Raw genomic sequence first — 13835 nt, 5'->3', positions numbered from 1 at the left:
GGCTGTCCACTGTCACCATTACTCTTCAACATAATATTGGAAGATCTTGCCATAGCAATCAGGCAAGAGAAAAGAATCAAAGGAATACAGATTGGAAGGGAAGAAGTCAAACTCTCACTATTTGCAGATGATATGATAGTATACATAGAAAAAACTAAAGAATTGAGCAGAAACTACTGGAAGTCATTAGGCAATATAGCAGGGTATCAGGCTACAAAATCAATGTACAAAAATCAGTGGCTTTTTTTATGCAAACACTAAATCTGAAGAAGAAGACATCCAGAAATCACTCCCATTTACTGTTTCAGAAAAAATCAATCAAATACCTAGGAATAAAGGTGACCAAAGAAGTGAAAGACTTGTATGCTGAAAACTATGAGTCGCTACTCAAGGAAATAGAAACTGATACCAAGAAATGGAAAGATATCCCATGCTCATGGATTGGAAGAATAAATATCATCAAAATGAATATTCTCCACAGAGACATATACAAATTTAATGCAATACCCATCAAAGTTTCACCAAACTTCTTTAAGAGAATAGAACATAAACTACAATCATTTATCTGGAACATGAAAACACTTAGAATTGCCAAAACCATCTTAAGGAAAATAAACAGAAATGGAGGCATCACACTCCCAGACCTTAAACTATATTATAAAGCCATAATCATCAAAACAGCATGGTACTGGAACAAAAATAGGCACACAGAACAGTGGAACAGAATTGAAAGCCCAGAAATAAATCCCCATACCTATGGATATCTAATATTTGATAAGGGGGCCCAAAGCATTAAATGGAAGAAGGAGGCTCTCTTCAGTAAATGGTGCTGGGAAAACTGGGCTGTAACATGCAGAAGAATGAAATTGAACCACTTTATCTCACCAGAAACAAAACTCAACTCCAAATGGATCAAAGGCCTAGATTTCAGATCAGAAACAATCAAATACTTAGAAGAAAACATTGGTAAAACAGTTTCCCACCTACACCTCAAGGACATCTTTGATGAATCAAACCCAAATGCAAGGAAGACTAAAGCAGAAACAAACCAATAGGACTACATCAAATTGAAAAGCTTCTGCACATCCAAAGAAACTATTAAACAAACAGAGAGACCCCTCACAGAATGGGAGAAGATCTTCACATGCCAGACATCAGACAAGAAACTAATGACCAAAATATATAAAGAGCTCAGCAAACTTAGCACCAAAAAAGCAAATGACCCCATCCAAAAATCGGCAGAGGATATGAACAAAACATTCACCTCAGAGGAGATCCAAAAGGCTAACAAACATATGAAAAACTGTTCCACGTCACTGATTGTCAGAGAAATGCAAATTAAGACAACACTAAGATACCACCTCACTACTGTAAGAATGACATACATCAAAAAGGACAGCAGCAACAAATGCTGGAGAGGATGTGGGGACAGAGGAACCCTTTTGCATTGCTGGTGGGAATGTCAATGGTACAGCCTCTGTGGAGAGCAGTCTGGAAAACTCTCAGAAGGTTAGACATGGACCTTCCATATGATCCAGTAATTCCTCTCCTGGGGTTATACCTCAAGGACTCCATAAAACCCAACCAAAAAGAGGTGTGTACTCCTATGTTCATAGAAGCACAATTCATAATAGTTAAAACCTGCAAGCAACCCAGGTGCCCAACAACAGATGAGCGGCTGAGAAAGCTGTGGTATATATACACAATGGAATACTATGCAGCTATCAAGAACAATGAACCCACCTTCTCTGACCCATCTTGGACAGAGCTAGAAGGAATTATGTTAAGTGAGCTAAGTCAGAAGGATAAAGATTAGTATGGGATGATCCCACTCATCAACAGAAGTTGAGGAAGAAGATCTAAAACGGAAACTAAAAGCAGGACCTGACCAAATTGTAAGTAGGGCACCAAAGTGAAAACCCTGTGGTGAGGAGTAGACATGCAGATTCCTGGGCCAGTGGGGGGTGGGAGTATGTGGGAGGGATGGGTCACAGTAATTTGGTTGTGGGAATGGTGTTTATATACACTCCTAGTAAAATGTAGTCTTATAAATCACTAGTTAATTAATACTAGAGGGGGAAAATTAATTGTATGTCTCGAAGTTTTTCAATACACAAACTGAATCTTTTTAATATATAGGCTGTGTAATTGATATGCAGACTCTCTCAAAAGCCTATACCATGTAGATCAGAAGCAACTAATAGCACAGCTATATACAAGATACTGGGTACTGTACAGCAAACCCTAATAAAAGGACTTTTCAAAGTTAACCCAATTACCAAATAATTTGATGATAACATTAACTATCAATTGTTTTTTGAACCCTAAGACAGTAGGAACCTCACATCTCCACTATGGTGCCCCTACTTCCCCCAGTCCTGGAACCCTTGGATAGGGCCCACTTTCCCGTATGCCTCTCCCAATCCATATCAAACAATATTGTATCTGCCAAACACAACCTAACCAACACAGCAATTGCCACCTCAACATGCTTCACTTAAGTCTGTGTCCAGAGACTTCACGTGTGGAATGACAACCCTTCAACTTCATTACCCCTGTGAGACCTTTCCTTTCATAGTATACTCTAATTTCATCTCAGGTGGTTCACTTTCTTACAAAGTCCCAAATCCTAGATACACCAGTTTCTGTGAGAGAGAGCATATGTTCACACATATCCGTAAACTACTGTAAAATATATGCCTGAAAGCAGTAGTGCACTAAGTTTGCAGTGAGTACCCCCCTAACACTTCCTCTCCACTATTCCAAGCTTTGTGTCCATGATTGCTCGACAATTTGTGTGGCTTCGTATGTTAACTCTCTTTTCAATCACCATGTTCCAGATGTCATCAGGATGCCGGCCAGGCTTCCCTAGACTGAAGACCCCACCAATGTGTCCTGGAGCTCCGCTTCCCCAGAGACCCACCCTACTAGCGAAAGAGAGAAGCAAACTGGGAGTATGGACTGAACAGTCAACTCGCATGTTCAACGGGGAAGCAATTACAGAAGCCAGACCTTCTATCTTCTGCAACCCACAATGACCCTGGGTCCATGCTTCCAGAGTGATAGAGAATGGGAAAGCTATCAGGGGAGGGGGTGGGAAATGGAGATTGAGTGGTGGGAATTGTGTGGAATTGTACCCCTCCTACCCTATGGTTTTATTAATTAATCCTTTCTTAAATAAAAAAAAGAAAAAAAAATCAATATATTTTAACTAACTTGGTCTAAAAAACCCACGCACACCTAGAGTGTGTCTCCATCTTAAATGGGTGTACCAAAAGGTTAAATAAGAAATTATTGATGTGTAAAGCTCTCAAATACCTTCTCATTTAGAGTTAGAACCAGCTCTGGCATAAGATAGATTGCACAATGGTTATGCTAATGATTCTCATGCCTGAGACTCTAGCAGTGGTTCTTTGACTTACCACATTTTATTGCACTTAAATTGGTTAAGGAGCCTTAAAATGAAATGAGAAAGACCTTCCAAATTTATAAAGATACTTAAACTAATTATAATCATCGAGTTATCAATTGTGGTAAACTTCTAACCTGCTACAAGTTTTGTTTCATAGGTAAGTGAATTGTAGCTGTCAAGTTCTCTACAGAAGAGCAGAATTCCAGCGGCTGACCTTCTTCATGCAATGTTTCACCCCCCCTGGCAATTCTTCTATGGACATCTACTTTGAACTGGCACTTCTATCGGACTTACTAGTACACAACTCTACAGTAGCTTCCTTTTATGCTGCTGGGTTTCTCAAAGAGTGACTGCAGCCAGCTGCCTTGGGACTCTATAGGCTATACCCCCCCCCCCACCTTACTAGGTAATGCCCATAGAGGCAAGAAATGCCCATCGAGGCAAGAAAATCCCACAGTGGAAAGAGAAGCCCACAGAAGTAAGAAATGTTCTTTAGCTGATAAGCCTTGCCCACAGAGGCAAGAAACGCCCCCCTCAGGTCTTCCCTCGGCAGCCCACTGGTTCTTGTTGTTCGCTTACTTGTTTCTCCATGTTTGTGCCAGTTTCTTTTTTGAAAATGCCTTTACGATATAGGTGTCTGTTCACCCCACACTCCTGATACTATGGTCATTTAGTTAAAAAGAAAAGGGGGAATTGTTGGTATGCTTCTAGTTCTGCTTCTGGGATCCCTTCTGTTACATTGCTTGACATTGTGGTCTATTTACATGATCATTCTGTTACATTGGTTTGGTTTCACTCCCCCCCCAGGAGAATGTGGTTTAGTATTTGCCTTTTCACGCTTCTCCCTTCTCTCCACCCCCTATCCTACATACTTCTTGGTTCCGGACGCTGCGGTGGGAGGAAAGAGATGGAGGAGCACATTTTGTGGTGATTAAGTTGTTGGACTGTTTGCCCACTCATGAATAAAGATTAAACTGTGTTCTCAGCTCAGGCATGAGTTTCTGGTAGTCTTTGTCTCCTGCCTGTGAAGCCAGCCCGGGAAAAACAACATTAGTTGAGTGTCCACTAGTAACCATGTGACTATGTGACTTTAGTTTTCTTTACAATATTTATGGTCACAAGGTTAAGGGCAATAACCAAAGTCACTGTAATATCAAATCACTTGGAATTCTTTTTAAATATGATAATTTTTAAAAAACCATTAGGCTCATGTCTATAAAATACCTTTATATTACATTATTTTCTTTAAATTAAATCTTAATTAAATTTCTTTAAAATTTAAGTTTGAATAGTTCAAGCAACCAAAAGTGAATATATTTGGAACAGTAATTATGAACCAACCATAGGGTTATTGAGTAGTTTAAATTCAAAGTCAGTGAGTGGACTGGTGAAAGATTTCACCTGCAAGTGTGTCTCTTTGTCACGTGTGCCATCCAGCTTCAAGTTCTGCTCCCAAAACATTGGAAGAAGCTTTGGTGCTGCGATCTCTCTATGTATGTTTCTATCCAAAATACAACAAACACCTTAAAATTAAAATACCTGGAGAATATTTGATATTCAAATGTCAGGATGGAATTGATAGTCATAACTACCATCTCAATATGATTATTATGGTTCTACACTTCATTTACATGTGTACAGTGATTCATCACAATCACCGAGTATGGTATTAGAATCAGCTCCTCAATTTTTAAAATGAATTGTATTATTATTAGTTGTCTACAAAATTATGTTAGTAGTATATTTTGATATGTGTATGCTGCTACTGATGATAATGATTCACCACAGTAATATTCTGTGTTGCCACCCCTTGCCTTCACTAATGACTACAGTTCTCACAAAATTAATGATATTGTTTGATCATTCCTTACTTTGCAAGTTCACTTGCTTTAGTTGTCTATGTTGCACAAACAAGAGAAATCACTCCATCTTTCAAATGAGTCAACAGCAACAGAAAACTGTTAAGTAACTCACCAAAAGTCGCAGAAGATGCCACAAAACTGGGGCTGAAACTCCAAATCTCATGCTTGGATTTGCACTCCTAGTTACAGGCTAACTCTGGAAACCACAAGAAAATTACTCCAGTAGAGGAAAGGTGCTTTGAATACAATCATGGGGGTTGCCCTTGTACTTTGTTTCCCTTCTGATTAGAGGGAATGCATTCAAAAAAAAGATTCAAACTGTCAAAATCTAGCCTTTATCCACCTGTTTGTTAATGCAAGGGGGGCACTCCTATAGTCTAATATTTTTTTAGAACTAAATTTTTAACTAATGAGATAAAGAAACTACAAGAAGGCACTATATCATTCAAAACTTTTCTTAACAATTCAAATTTTCTTGTCTTGGGTTGTGCAAGTATAATGTAAGATAAAGCAATATTTACTTTCATGCTTCTATCTTCATATGTTCTGCAAACCCCCACTCATTAACCACAATTCCAATTAAATTATGCTTTGAGGTTAGGACTTATCTTTCTCTATTAAAAAACATATTTTAAAACTTTATAATATTCTTTTGATGCAGTAAAACATTTAAAATTTATCCAATCTCAAAGAAAGCTTGTTAGATTATTTCACATAGAAAAATGTCTAACAAAAGCAGTATTTACAACTTTGTGACATTAGTTTATATTTTATCGGTTAGTAAAATACCATAACAAAATGTGCATTGTTTGTTTGTTTTAGAAAGTGTGTATAGTTGATATCTTATATGTGTGTGATTTCACTGCTCTGAATTACTTTTATCACCCAGAGGAGGGAGGGAGGGCTCCATAGCACCGAGTCTTACTCCATTGTATTGCATGTTCTTTGTGGTATCAGGGCTTTAGCCTGCATCCTGCACACAGCAATGCAGGCACCCTGTCTTGAGCTATCTTTCCATCCCACAGAGGAGTTATTAGAGGTTTCTCTTTCTTCATACAAAAATTATAGAAATCCTTGGAGGAAATGGTTTTCAAATAAGTACACTATTTTTCATAGCTAATTATATCTCATTTTCTACCTGTAATATCACTAACTTTTCATTGAAATTTAATTTAGCTTTTTTATACATATGTATGGATTAGTTACAAATAAATACAATTAAAATCCCATGATTAGAAAGATACATAAACACATTATTGTTTTTATGATATGATTACAAACCCATAAACAACAAAAGAATCATTCCTATAAAATATCAATATGTTCTGAAAAAGAATAAGATAATTTAAAGTAGTAAAGCCCTTTAGTCACAAAAACTGTACCATGTTTAATAAGAAAAAGTGCATTAGAAAACACAAGAATGTCAATAATCATAGGCAAAGATGATCACTTGTATGTTTTCCTTCAGTACTCCCACTATCTCTGTCTTTTGTGTTGGTTGGACATAGGTGTTAGTAGTGTATTTCTCAGGTTTACCTTCATGTATTTCATCATGATGTTTATAGTGTGTGTTAATGGACAGATAACAGTACCCTGTGTCTACCAAGGAAGGAAAGTGAAAATCTAAACAAAGATCTGGGCCATTTAATTGTCATATCTTCCTCCCAATAATTCCAATATGCCACTGAATAAATGATGTTTGCAAACCTGGTCTTCTCTTTGAACATAACCCACAGTCAAAACATTGTATGCCAACATAGTACAGGTATCAGGGTTCCACCGAAAATCTCTAAATTATTTAATTTGCAAGTGTTTCTCTTAACTGCCTAGTCACTTGCCTAGTGAAGCAGTTATATAAAAATTTCTATTCACATTCTTTTAAGAGACCTTTGAGGTATCTGTCCAGAGTGCTGAAAACAGATCTCGGCTAGAGAATGCTAGACACTGGAATGGGAATTAAGCTGATGAGTCCAGGAAGCAGTGTTTTTTGTTTTTTGTTTGTTTGTTTGTTTCGATCAAACATGACAGGTCTTATTAAACAGAAACTGGCAGCTATAAAATACAGGAATAAACACAACTGACTTATAAGTATGTTATTATGTGAATATAATAAAAGAATTAAAGGAGGAAATTCCCTGAGCTTTGAAAGAGGCAGGAGGGACACAAAAGTACACCTTAGCCTGAGTAGCATACCTGGGCACTCCAAAAATTTGAAAAAGGATATCTAGAGTGTTGTGTAAATAAGAGCATTTTATGGAAATTTCTGTACCTATGCCACTGGGGATGGGGTGGTACAGAATATATAATGTAGTGTTCCATTGTCTGCCTTAAGTAACCATTAGCCAGCAAAAGGGATACAGCAAAAGGGATACAGCAAAAGGGATACAGGGATACAGCCTTCTAGCTCAGTTTTAGGGCAATCAGAATTGAACCTCCTACTGGCCTGTGTCAGTATCTTAGTGGCAAGTAATATAATGGAGCATGCGCCTTCCTAGCTACTCAAATATGCTTTAGGCAAGGCAGCACAAAGATCTGGATTTGAGGAGGCACAGCACACTTGCATCCTAAACTCTAACTTAGGGTGTAGACTTCAGATCCAAAGGCATGCATATTTTCCTAAATCACTCCCAGCCAAACCCATCTCTATTGTTCTCATTCCACCACCCCTTACCCCCAAACACACACACAGGTTTAACTTCTAGGTATTAAAAGCACAAGAGTTTGCTAACCTCACTCAATGTTCCTGTTCCAGAGCACATGCTCCAGAGGGGATGGGGGCAGTAGAGGATTCCAACTTGGATAGTTCTCTAACTTGACTCTTCGTTTCTCTCTGGAGGGAAAGGTGCCCCAGTTGTGGTCCCTGGCTAGTTGGGGAGCCTATCTGGTTCATTCCCCAAGTAGACATTCATGCTGATATTTTGGGAGAATCATCAGGCTTTGTGTTCAAGGAGCAAGATGTACACAGGGGAGAAGAAGGATTAAAGCATCTCAGATGAGCATGGATATAGACTCTACAGCCTGAGCATAAAAATTGCACTTTTGGAACCACTTATGTTCTGCCTTCTTCCCCAGCCAGGCACCACAAGGAGTCTCAACACCAACAAGTCTACTGGAATACACTCTCCTTCCTCTTCCTCCTCTTAACTGTTTCCTAATTGTGAGCCCCAAAGGTTTAGGGGAGTATGGTCTGCATTTTAAATCATGTACATCTGGATTAAGGGACCAAGATTTCATAGACAAAAATAGGCAAATCTTTGCAATCCTCTCCTCCTCAGACCATGTTTCTTGCATGCCTCCCCTCAACAGGTTTAATTCAGGGTCATGAGCAAATGAGGCTAGATTTCACCCTTATGGGTTCTGGCCACCACTGCTCTGTCTTTCCCACCCTCCCCCAGACTAAAGGCTGAGACATTCAATAAGCACATCTTTCCAGACCAGGGACAATTGAAAACATAGACTCCCCAAGTTTACCCACACCCAGTGATCAGGCATGCAGGGAGACATGGTTTGATTATCTTCTTCTATGATGTCAGGTTCACAGGATGTAGTAGAACATGCAGTCTGTCTGTCTGTCTCTCTCTCTCTCTCTCTCTCTCTCTCTCTCTCTCTCTCTCTCACACACACACACACACACACACACACTCACTCACACACACACAAATACACACACACAATGATTTCTCAGCTCTTCTCCTGTGTTCAGTGGGCAGAACAACAGAGTAGCAGAGCAGCAGAGCAGCAGATCAATAAAGCAGAAGGTGGCATGTACAACAATCTCCCTGCTACTGAGTATTGAAGAAGGGGGAAGGGGAAGGGGAGAAAAAGGAAAAGGGGAAGGGAGGGCTGTTCTTTGGTATTTATAGAGAACAAAGTTCCCAGTGCAACTTTCTGGTGCCACCAAGTGGCACAGAAAGTTCCTTTTTGGAGCACAGACACTGAGTTGAATCTTCTTGGACCAACTAACTCTGCAGTCAAGATGGTCCATGTTGGATGGCTGCATGTAGGACTAGGACATAATTTTTCCAAAGTGTACCTTCAGTTGCCCTTGCCTGTGATGCAGATGCCAAAATTCTGAGAATGAGCTTGTCTGAAAGGGAAAGGGCTAATGTACCCATTTCAGACAAGTGGCAGAACTGTCAAGGACACTGAAAAATGTCAGGTGCCTCTCAGGAGCCTAGAAAAAAATATGATTCTGACAGATAATTCTTGATCTCTATGGCCTGGGTCACAGCATTTTTACCTCTTCCTCTAGAACCTGCCAGCCTGTGTTTCCAAGCATTTATGTGCAACATAATTCATTCTCCTTGTGTTAGCTACAGTCAATTCCATATCATATGTGGGGCCTGCAAGTTAGCTCACTTGGCTAGTGCACCTGTTTTGTCAAACTTGCAACCCAGGTTCTAGCCTGTATCCCCAAGGCACTGAAGGAGGCTTTGGTGATCTTCACCTTCCCTTTCTCTCCCCATTCCCTGTTTCTCTCTTTCAATCTGCCAAAATTAAGCTCATAGCAGTGAAGCCCCTGTGGTAACAAATAATAAACCTGTAATTTTAGACTCTGATATGAATCTCTCCAAACAATACTAAACTCCAGGTTTTGTCACCAATTTCTGCAGGTCTCTCCAGAATGCATTAACCAAATATCATAGTCAGGAGTTGGTAACTGCCTTTGACACCTCCAGGCTTCTTCCTCCAGATTTTCTGGGAGCTTTCCTTTGTATACACACTCAACTCTATATAATACAGATACAAGTGCAAGAAACCTTCATATCTTCTGAATGCAGCTCAACCTCAACAGACATTTTGCAGATGGAGAAACTAAGTTCCTAAGTTAAAGGACTTGTTCAAGGTCATGAGTCTGCCTAGAGATCTTGAACTGAATGAGCTGGGTCTTGACAGGGATCATTTTTGGCCCTTTCTGTCCCTGCACCCCACCCAGCCCATATTGTCTCAATTAACTCCTTTCTCAGTGCTCCCCACTGCCCCATTTATCCCATCATTTTGCCAAAGTGACAGAAAGAAATCTGGATTGAGAATGGCTGCTTGGCTCCTAAGAAGCTCAGACATGGCCTTTGTCTGGTCCAGAGTTGGTGCTGTGCTCCCTTAAAACATGACCCCCCCCCCCTCTAGCAAAACCTCTCCCTCTAGGTGGGGGAGGCATGGGGGCGGTATCCTCTTCAAAAGGAGATATTGGCATCCACCACAGGCAGCCAGATCCCTTTCTGACCCTTCTTTTTGGGGTGAAGTACCAGCCAACGTTCACAGTACCCCCCCCACACACACACACACACAAACATCTGACAGCCCTAGAGAGAAACCCTCTTCCCAGGCAGCTGCTTTGCTCTCAGCACGTGTATCCATCGGTATGCGGGGTAGGGTGGCAGGGGGTGGGCAAGGAGGATGGAGAGAGAGGAAAGAGGAATGAGAAAGAGAGAGGGATCCCGGAGCCTCCTTTTGCTCAGATCTCTATAACCTCCCCCCCCCCCACGCTGCTGTTTTTTTAGTTCGTCTCCTAGGGAAACGAGCCCACCAACATCCCTCACTTATGCGCTGAAAACCAAAAATGCTAAGCAAAAATACTCTTCCTAAATCTCTCACTGGTGCGACCATCCTTGGTAGTCTGGGCTCTCTTGGCTCCACACCCGGGTCTGAAGCACCCTGCGCTGTCCTTGCCTGGTGACTTTGGGAAACTTGCAGGACCTCGAGGAGCCCCCAGCCCCCACGCTGGGCACCTGCCAGTCAGCAGCTCCCCCAGAACCCGCTCTCCTGATTCCTGCCCCCAACCGAGCTGCCCAACCTGCCTGGGGGAGGGGTTCGGTGGCCCCAGCAGCTCGGTGTCCCCCTTCCCCCGGAGCCACAAGGCAGAGCAGGGCAGCGCAGGGCATGGGGCAGCGTGGCTTACCGGGCGCTGGGCTCTGGCTGCGCTGCGCAGGGCCTCGGCGGGCGGCTGGGCGCTAGAGGCGGCGCTCGGCGGCGCTCTCTAGCTCTTTCCCTCTTGCTCTCTCTCTCTGGCTCACCTGCCTGCCCCGAGCACGTGCCGCACCCGCAGAGGCAGCAGGCAGCACAACGCAGGGCTGACTCCCGCTCTAGGGGTGCACAAAGCAGGGCGCCGACTCTGGGGGCGCAGGGAGGGGAACCAGAGGCTCCCTGTGTTGAGGTTTGGACGAGGGCAGTCTGGCTCCCTTCTTCTCTCCCTCCGCAACAGCAGCAGCAGCAGCAGCAACAACAGCAGCAGCAGCAGCAGCAGCAACAGCAGCAGCAGCAGCGCCTATGCTTCTGGAGTCACGGAAGCGGGGCTGAGGGGGGACGTAGGCGGGTGTCACTCAGAAAGCAGCTGGGGAGCAGGTAGAGGCTCGGCTCCTCGCTGACGCCCCCACCAAAGATGGGGGACAGAGCCTCGCTCCTGCAGGGTGAGGGGACTAACTAGACAGCTGAAAAGACCCAAATGCTAGCAGTATCTGTGGTGGCATCATTCACTAATGTCATTTTGCATTTGTCTCTGCTTCCCAAACCAGGCTCTGTTCACATCCTTTCATATTTTTTCCCCAAAGGCTTGCTCCCTTCCCATCACCTATGATGGTCAAGAGTCTAAAAAATGCTGTTACCATTAAATTTCCAAAACAGCCTTTATTTCTGCCTTTCAAACAAAACAAACAAAAACAAAACATAGGTGTGTGTCAATTAATCCTATAGTTTAATTTAAAGAGAGAGACTTGTCACACACAATGTGATGACTGATATTCCCATTCATTCTGTCTCCTTAGGTGAATTTCTAGGGTCAATGCCCTTAGCCATTGGATTGAGACAAAGACACCAAAGCCCCCAAGCACACATCAATAATACCTGATAATTACACTTCCTCTAGACCCAGGAAAGCAAGGCATACATTTCTCTCAGAGGTTTCAGATTTGTGTACAGCCAAAAGAAAAGATGACATGTACCTGCCACACCTTGCTGATATTCACAGTAATACTTTCTTCAGCCCGTTTTCATGATCACTTGGGTAATAACGTGAATATATGTGTGTGTGTATGTGTGTGTTTGCATTACCACCTGAATATATATATATATATATATATATATATATATATATATATATATGCAGAACAAATGAAAGAGGCCATACCACTGAAGCTTCCTTCCACCCATAAAGCTGCCCTGCCTCTGGAACACCATCAGATGGAGATTGGGGGCTTGAACCTGGAACCCAGGACCTCTCTTATGATTATTTGTGTGCTCTACCTAGCGGTTGTCCACCTGGCTTCTGATGTCTCTCTTCCCTCCACTTGTTTCTATCTGAAAAGGTCAGCCTGAAGCAGTGAAACTCCAGTGATGACAGAGGAAAGATGAAAGAGTAGAAAGAAGGAAAAGGGAAAGGAGTAGAAAGCCAAGAAAAGAGGAGCTGGGAGGTAAGGAGAAGTAGATGGTCTCACAGTGGTCATTGTGTTACATAAACACTTTAGTCTCTTACATATGTTTCCATGTTTGCTATTTCCAAAGGTTGTGGGGAGACTGAGATAAAGCATGCAAAGTCTTTGGTGTTGTGTCATCTTTTTTTCTTTCTTTTGTCTCCCACTAAATATATACCTTTTTTTAAAAAAAGTCCTCTACAGTGAAATAAGTTTTAGTGCTGTTGTATCTATCTATCTATCTGTCTATCTATCTATTTATATACCTCCACCTCTCTGTTTTCTCTGCTGAGAAGAAGTAGAAGAAAGAAATTAAAAATTAGAGGGAAAAAAATAACAGGAACTATTAGAATATATTTGATACACCAAAAGCAATGATAAGAAGAATATTTATAGTGATATAGGCCCACATAGGAAAACAACAACAACAACAACAACAACAAAAAACTCAAACAATATAGCTTCACATTTGAAGAATCCTGAAAAGGAAGTACGAAACAAAGGTAAGAAGAAGGAGGAAAAATAGACCAGAAATGAATAACATTGAATAAACCCAAAGAAGGTGTGGCCGTGGAGTAAGAGGGAACAGAACCATTCTCCCCTAAAAGAACAAATATCTGCAACTATCAAACTTAATAAAACTCACCAACTACAACTGAGACATCCACAGAATCAAAGTAGCATCAGATGGGTGATCATGTGCATTGTTGGGATGAGAAGGGGTGTGAGACTGAAACCAAACACAAATAATTTAGAGCTCCTGCAAAACACAGAATCACAGTGCTGGCAGTGAGGAGAGGGAACTTAAGATCTTTTAATCCATGAATTCAGGGGTTTTAGCCTACTGAATTATAGGCAAGGAGATAACAAAAAAGCAGGGGGGGTGGGAAATGTGACCAAAAGAAACCTGGTCTACCACCAAATCATAAAGGCATTTGACACAACTAATGGCTGCTTACCAGCAAAGTCACCTCAGGTTCTATGAACACAGCTTCAGCCCAGCCATAAACCCCAGAGGCTTGGTTGCAGATTGAAATCAAACAGAGAAGCCATATATATGCCACATGAAGCACAGAAGAGTTCAAAAAAACAAAATAAACTGCAGCATACACCTGTCCCCCAAGCAACATAAAACCAAAGAGAAGCCCAAAGATC

General features: G+C 41.6%; 1 protein-coding gene across 2 annotated transcripts in view; it reads right to left on the bottom strand.

The window, feature by feature from the left end:
* Nucleotides 1-11250, bottom strand: part of GRM5 (glutamate metabotropic receptor 5) — a 654830-nt gene extending 643580 nt beyond the window's left edge. For both annotated transcript variants that reach the window (XM_007534501.3, XM_060176672.1), the window contains exon 1: nt 11174-11250. The gene's annotated coding sequence lies outside the window, so the exon portion shown is untranslated. The remainder of the gene's footprint in view (nt 1-11173) is intronic.
* Between the last annotated feature and the right edge of the window lie 2585 nt (nt 11251-13835).

The sequence above is a fragment of the Erinaceus europaeus genome, chromosome 17, assembly GCF_950295315.1.
Source record: "Erinaceus europaeus chromosome 17, mEriEur2.1, whole genome shotgun sequence".
In the NCBI taxonomy this organism is placed as follows: domain Eukaryota; kingdom Metazoa; phylum Chordata; class Mammalia; order Eulipotyphla; family Erinaceidae; genus Erinaceus; species Erinaceus europaeus.
Note: the sequence above shows the minus strand (reverse complement) of the source record. Positions and strands in the feature narration are given on the sequence as shown.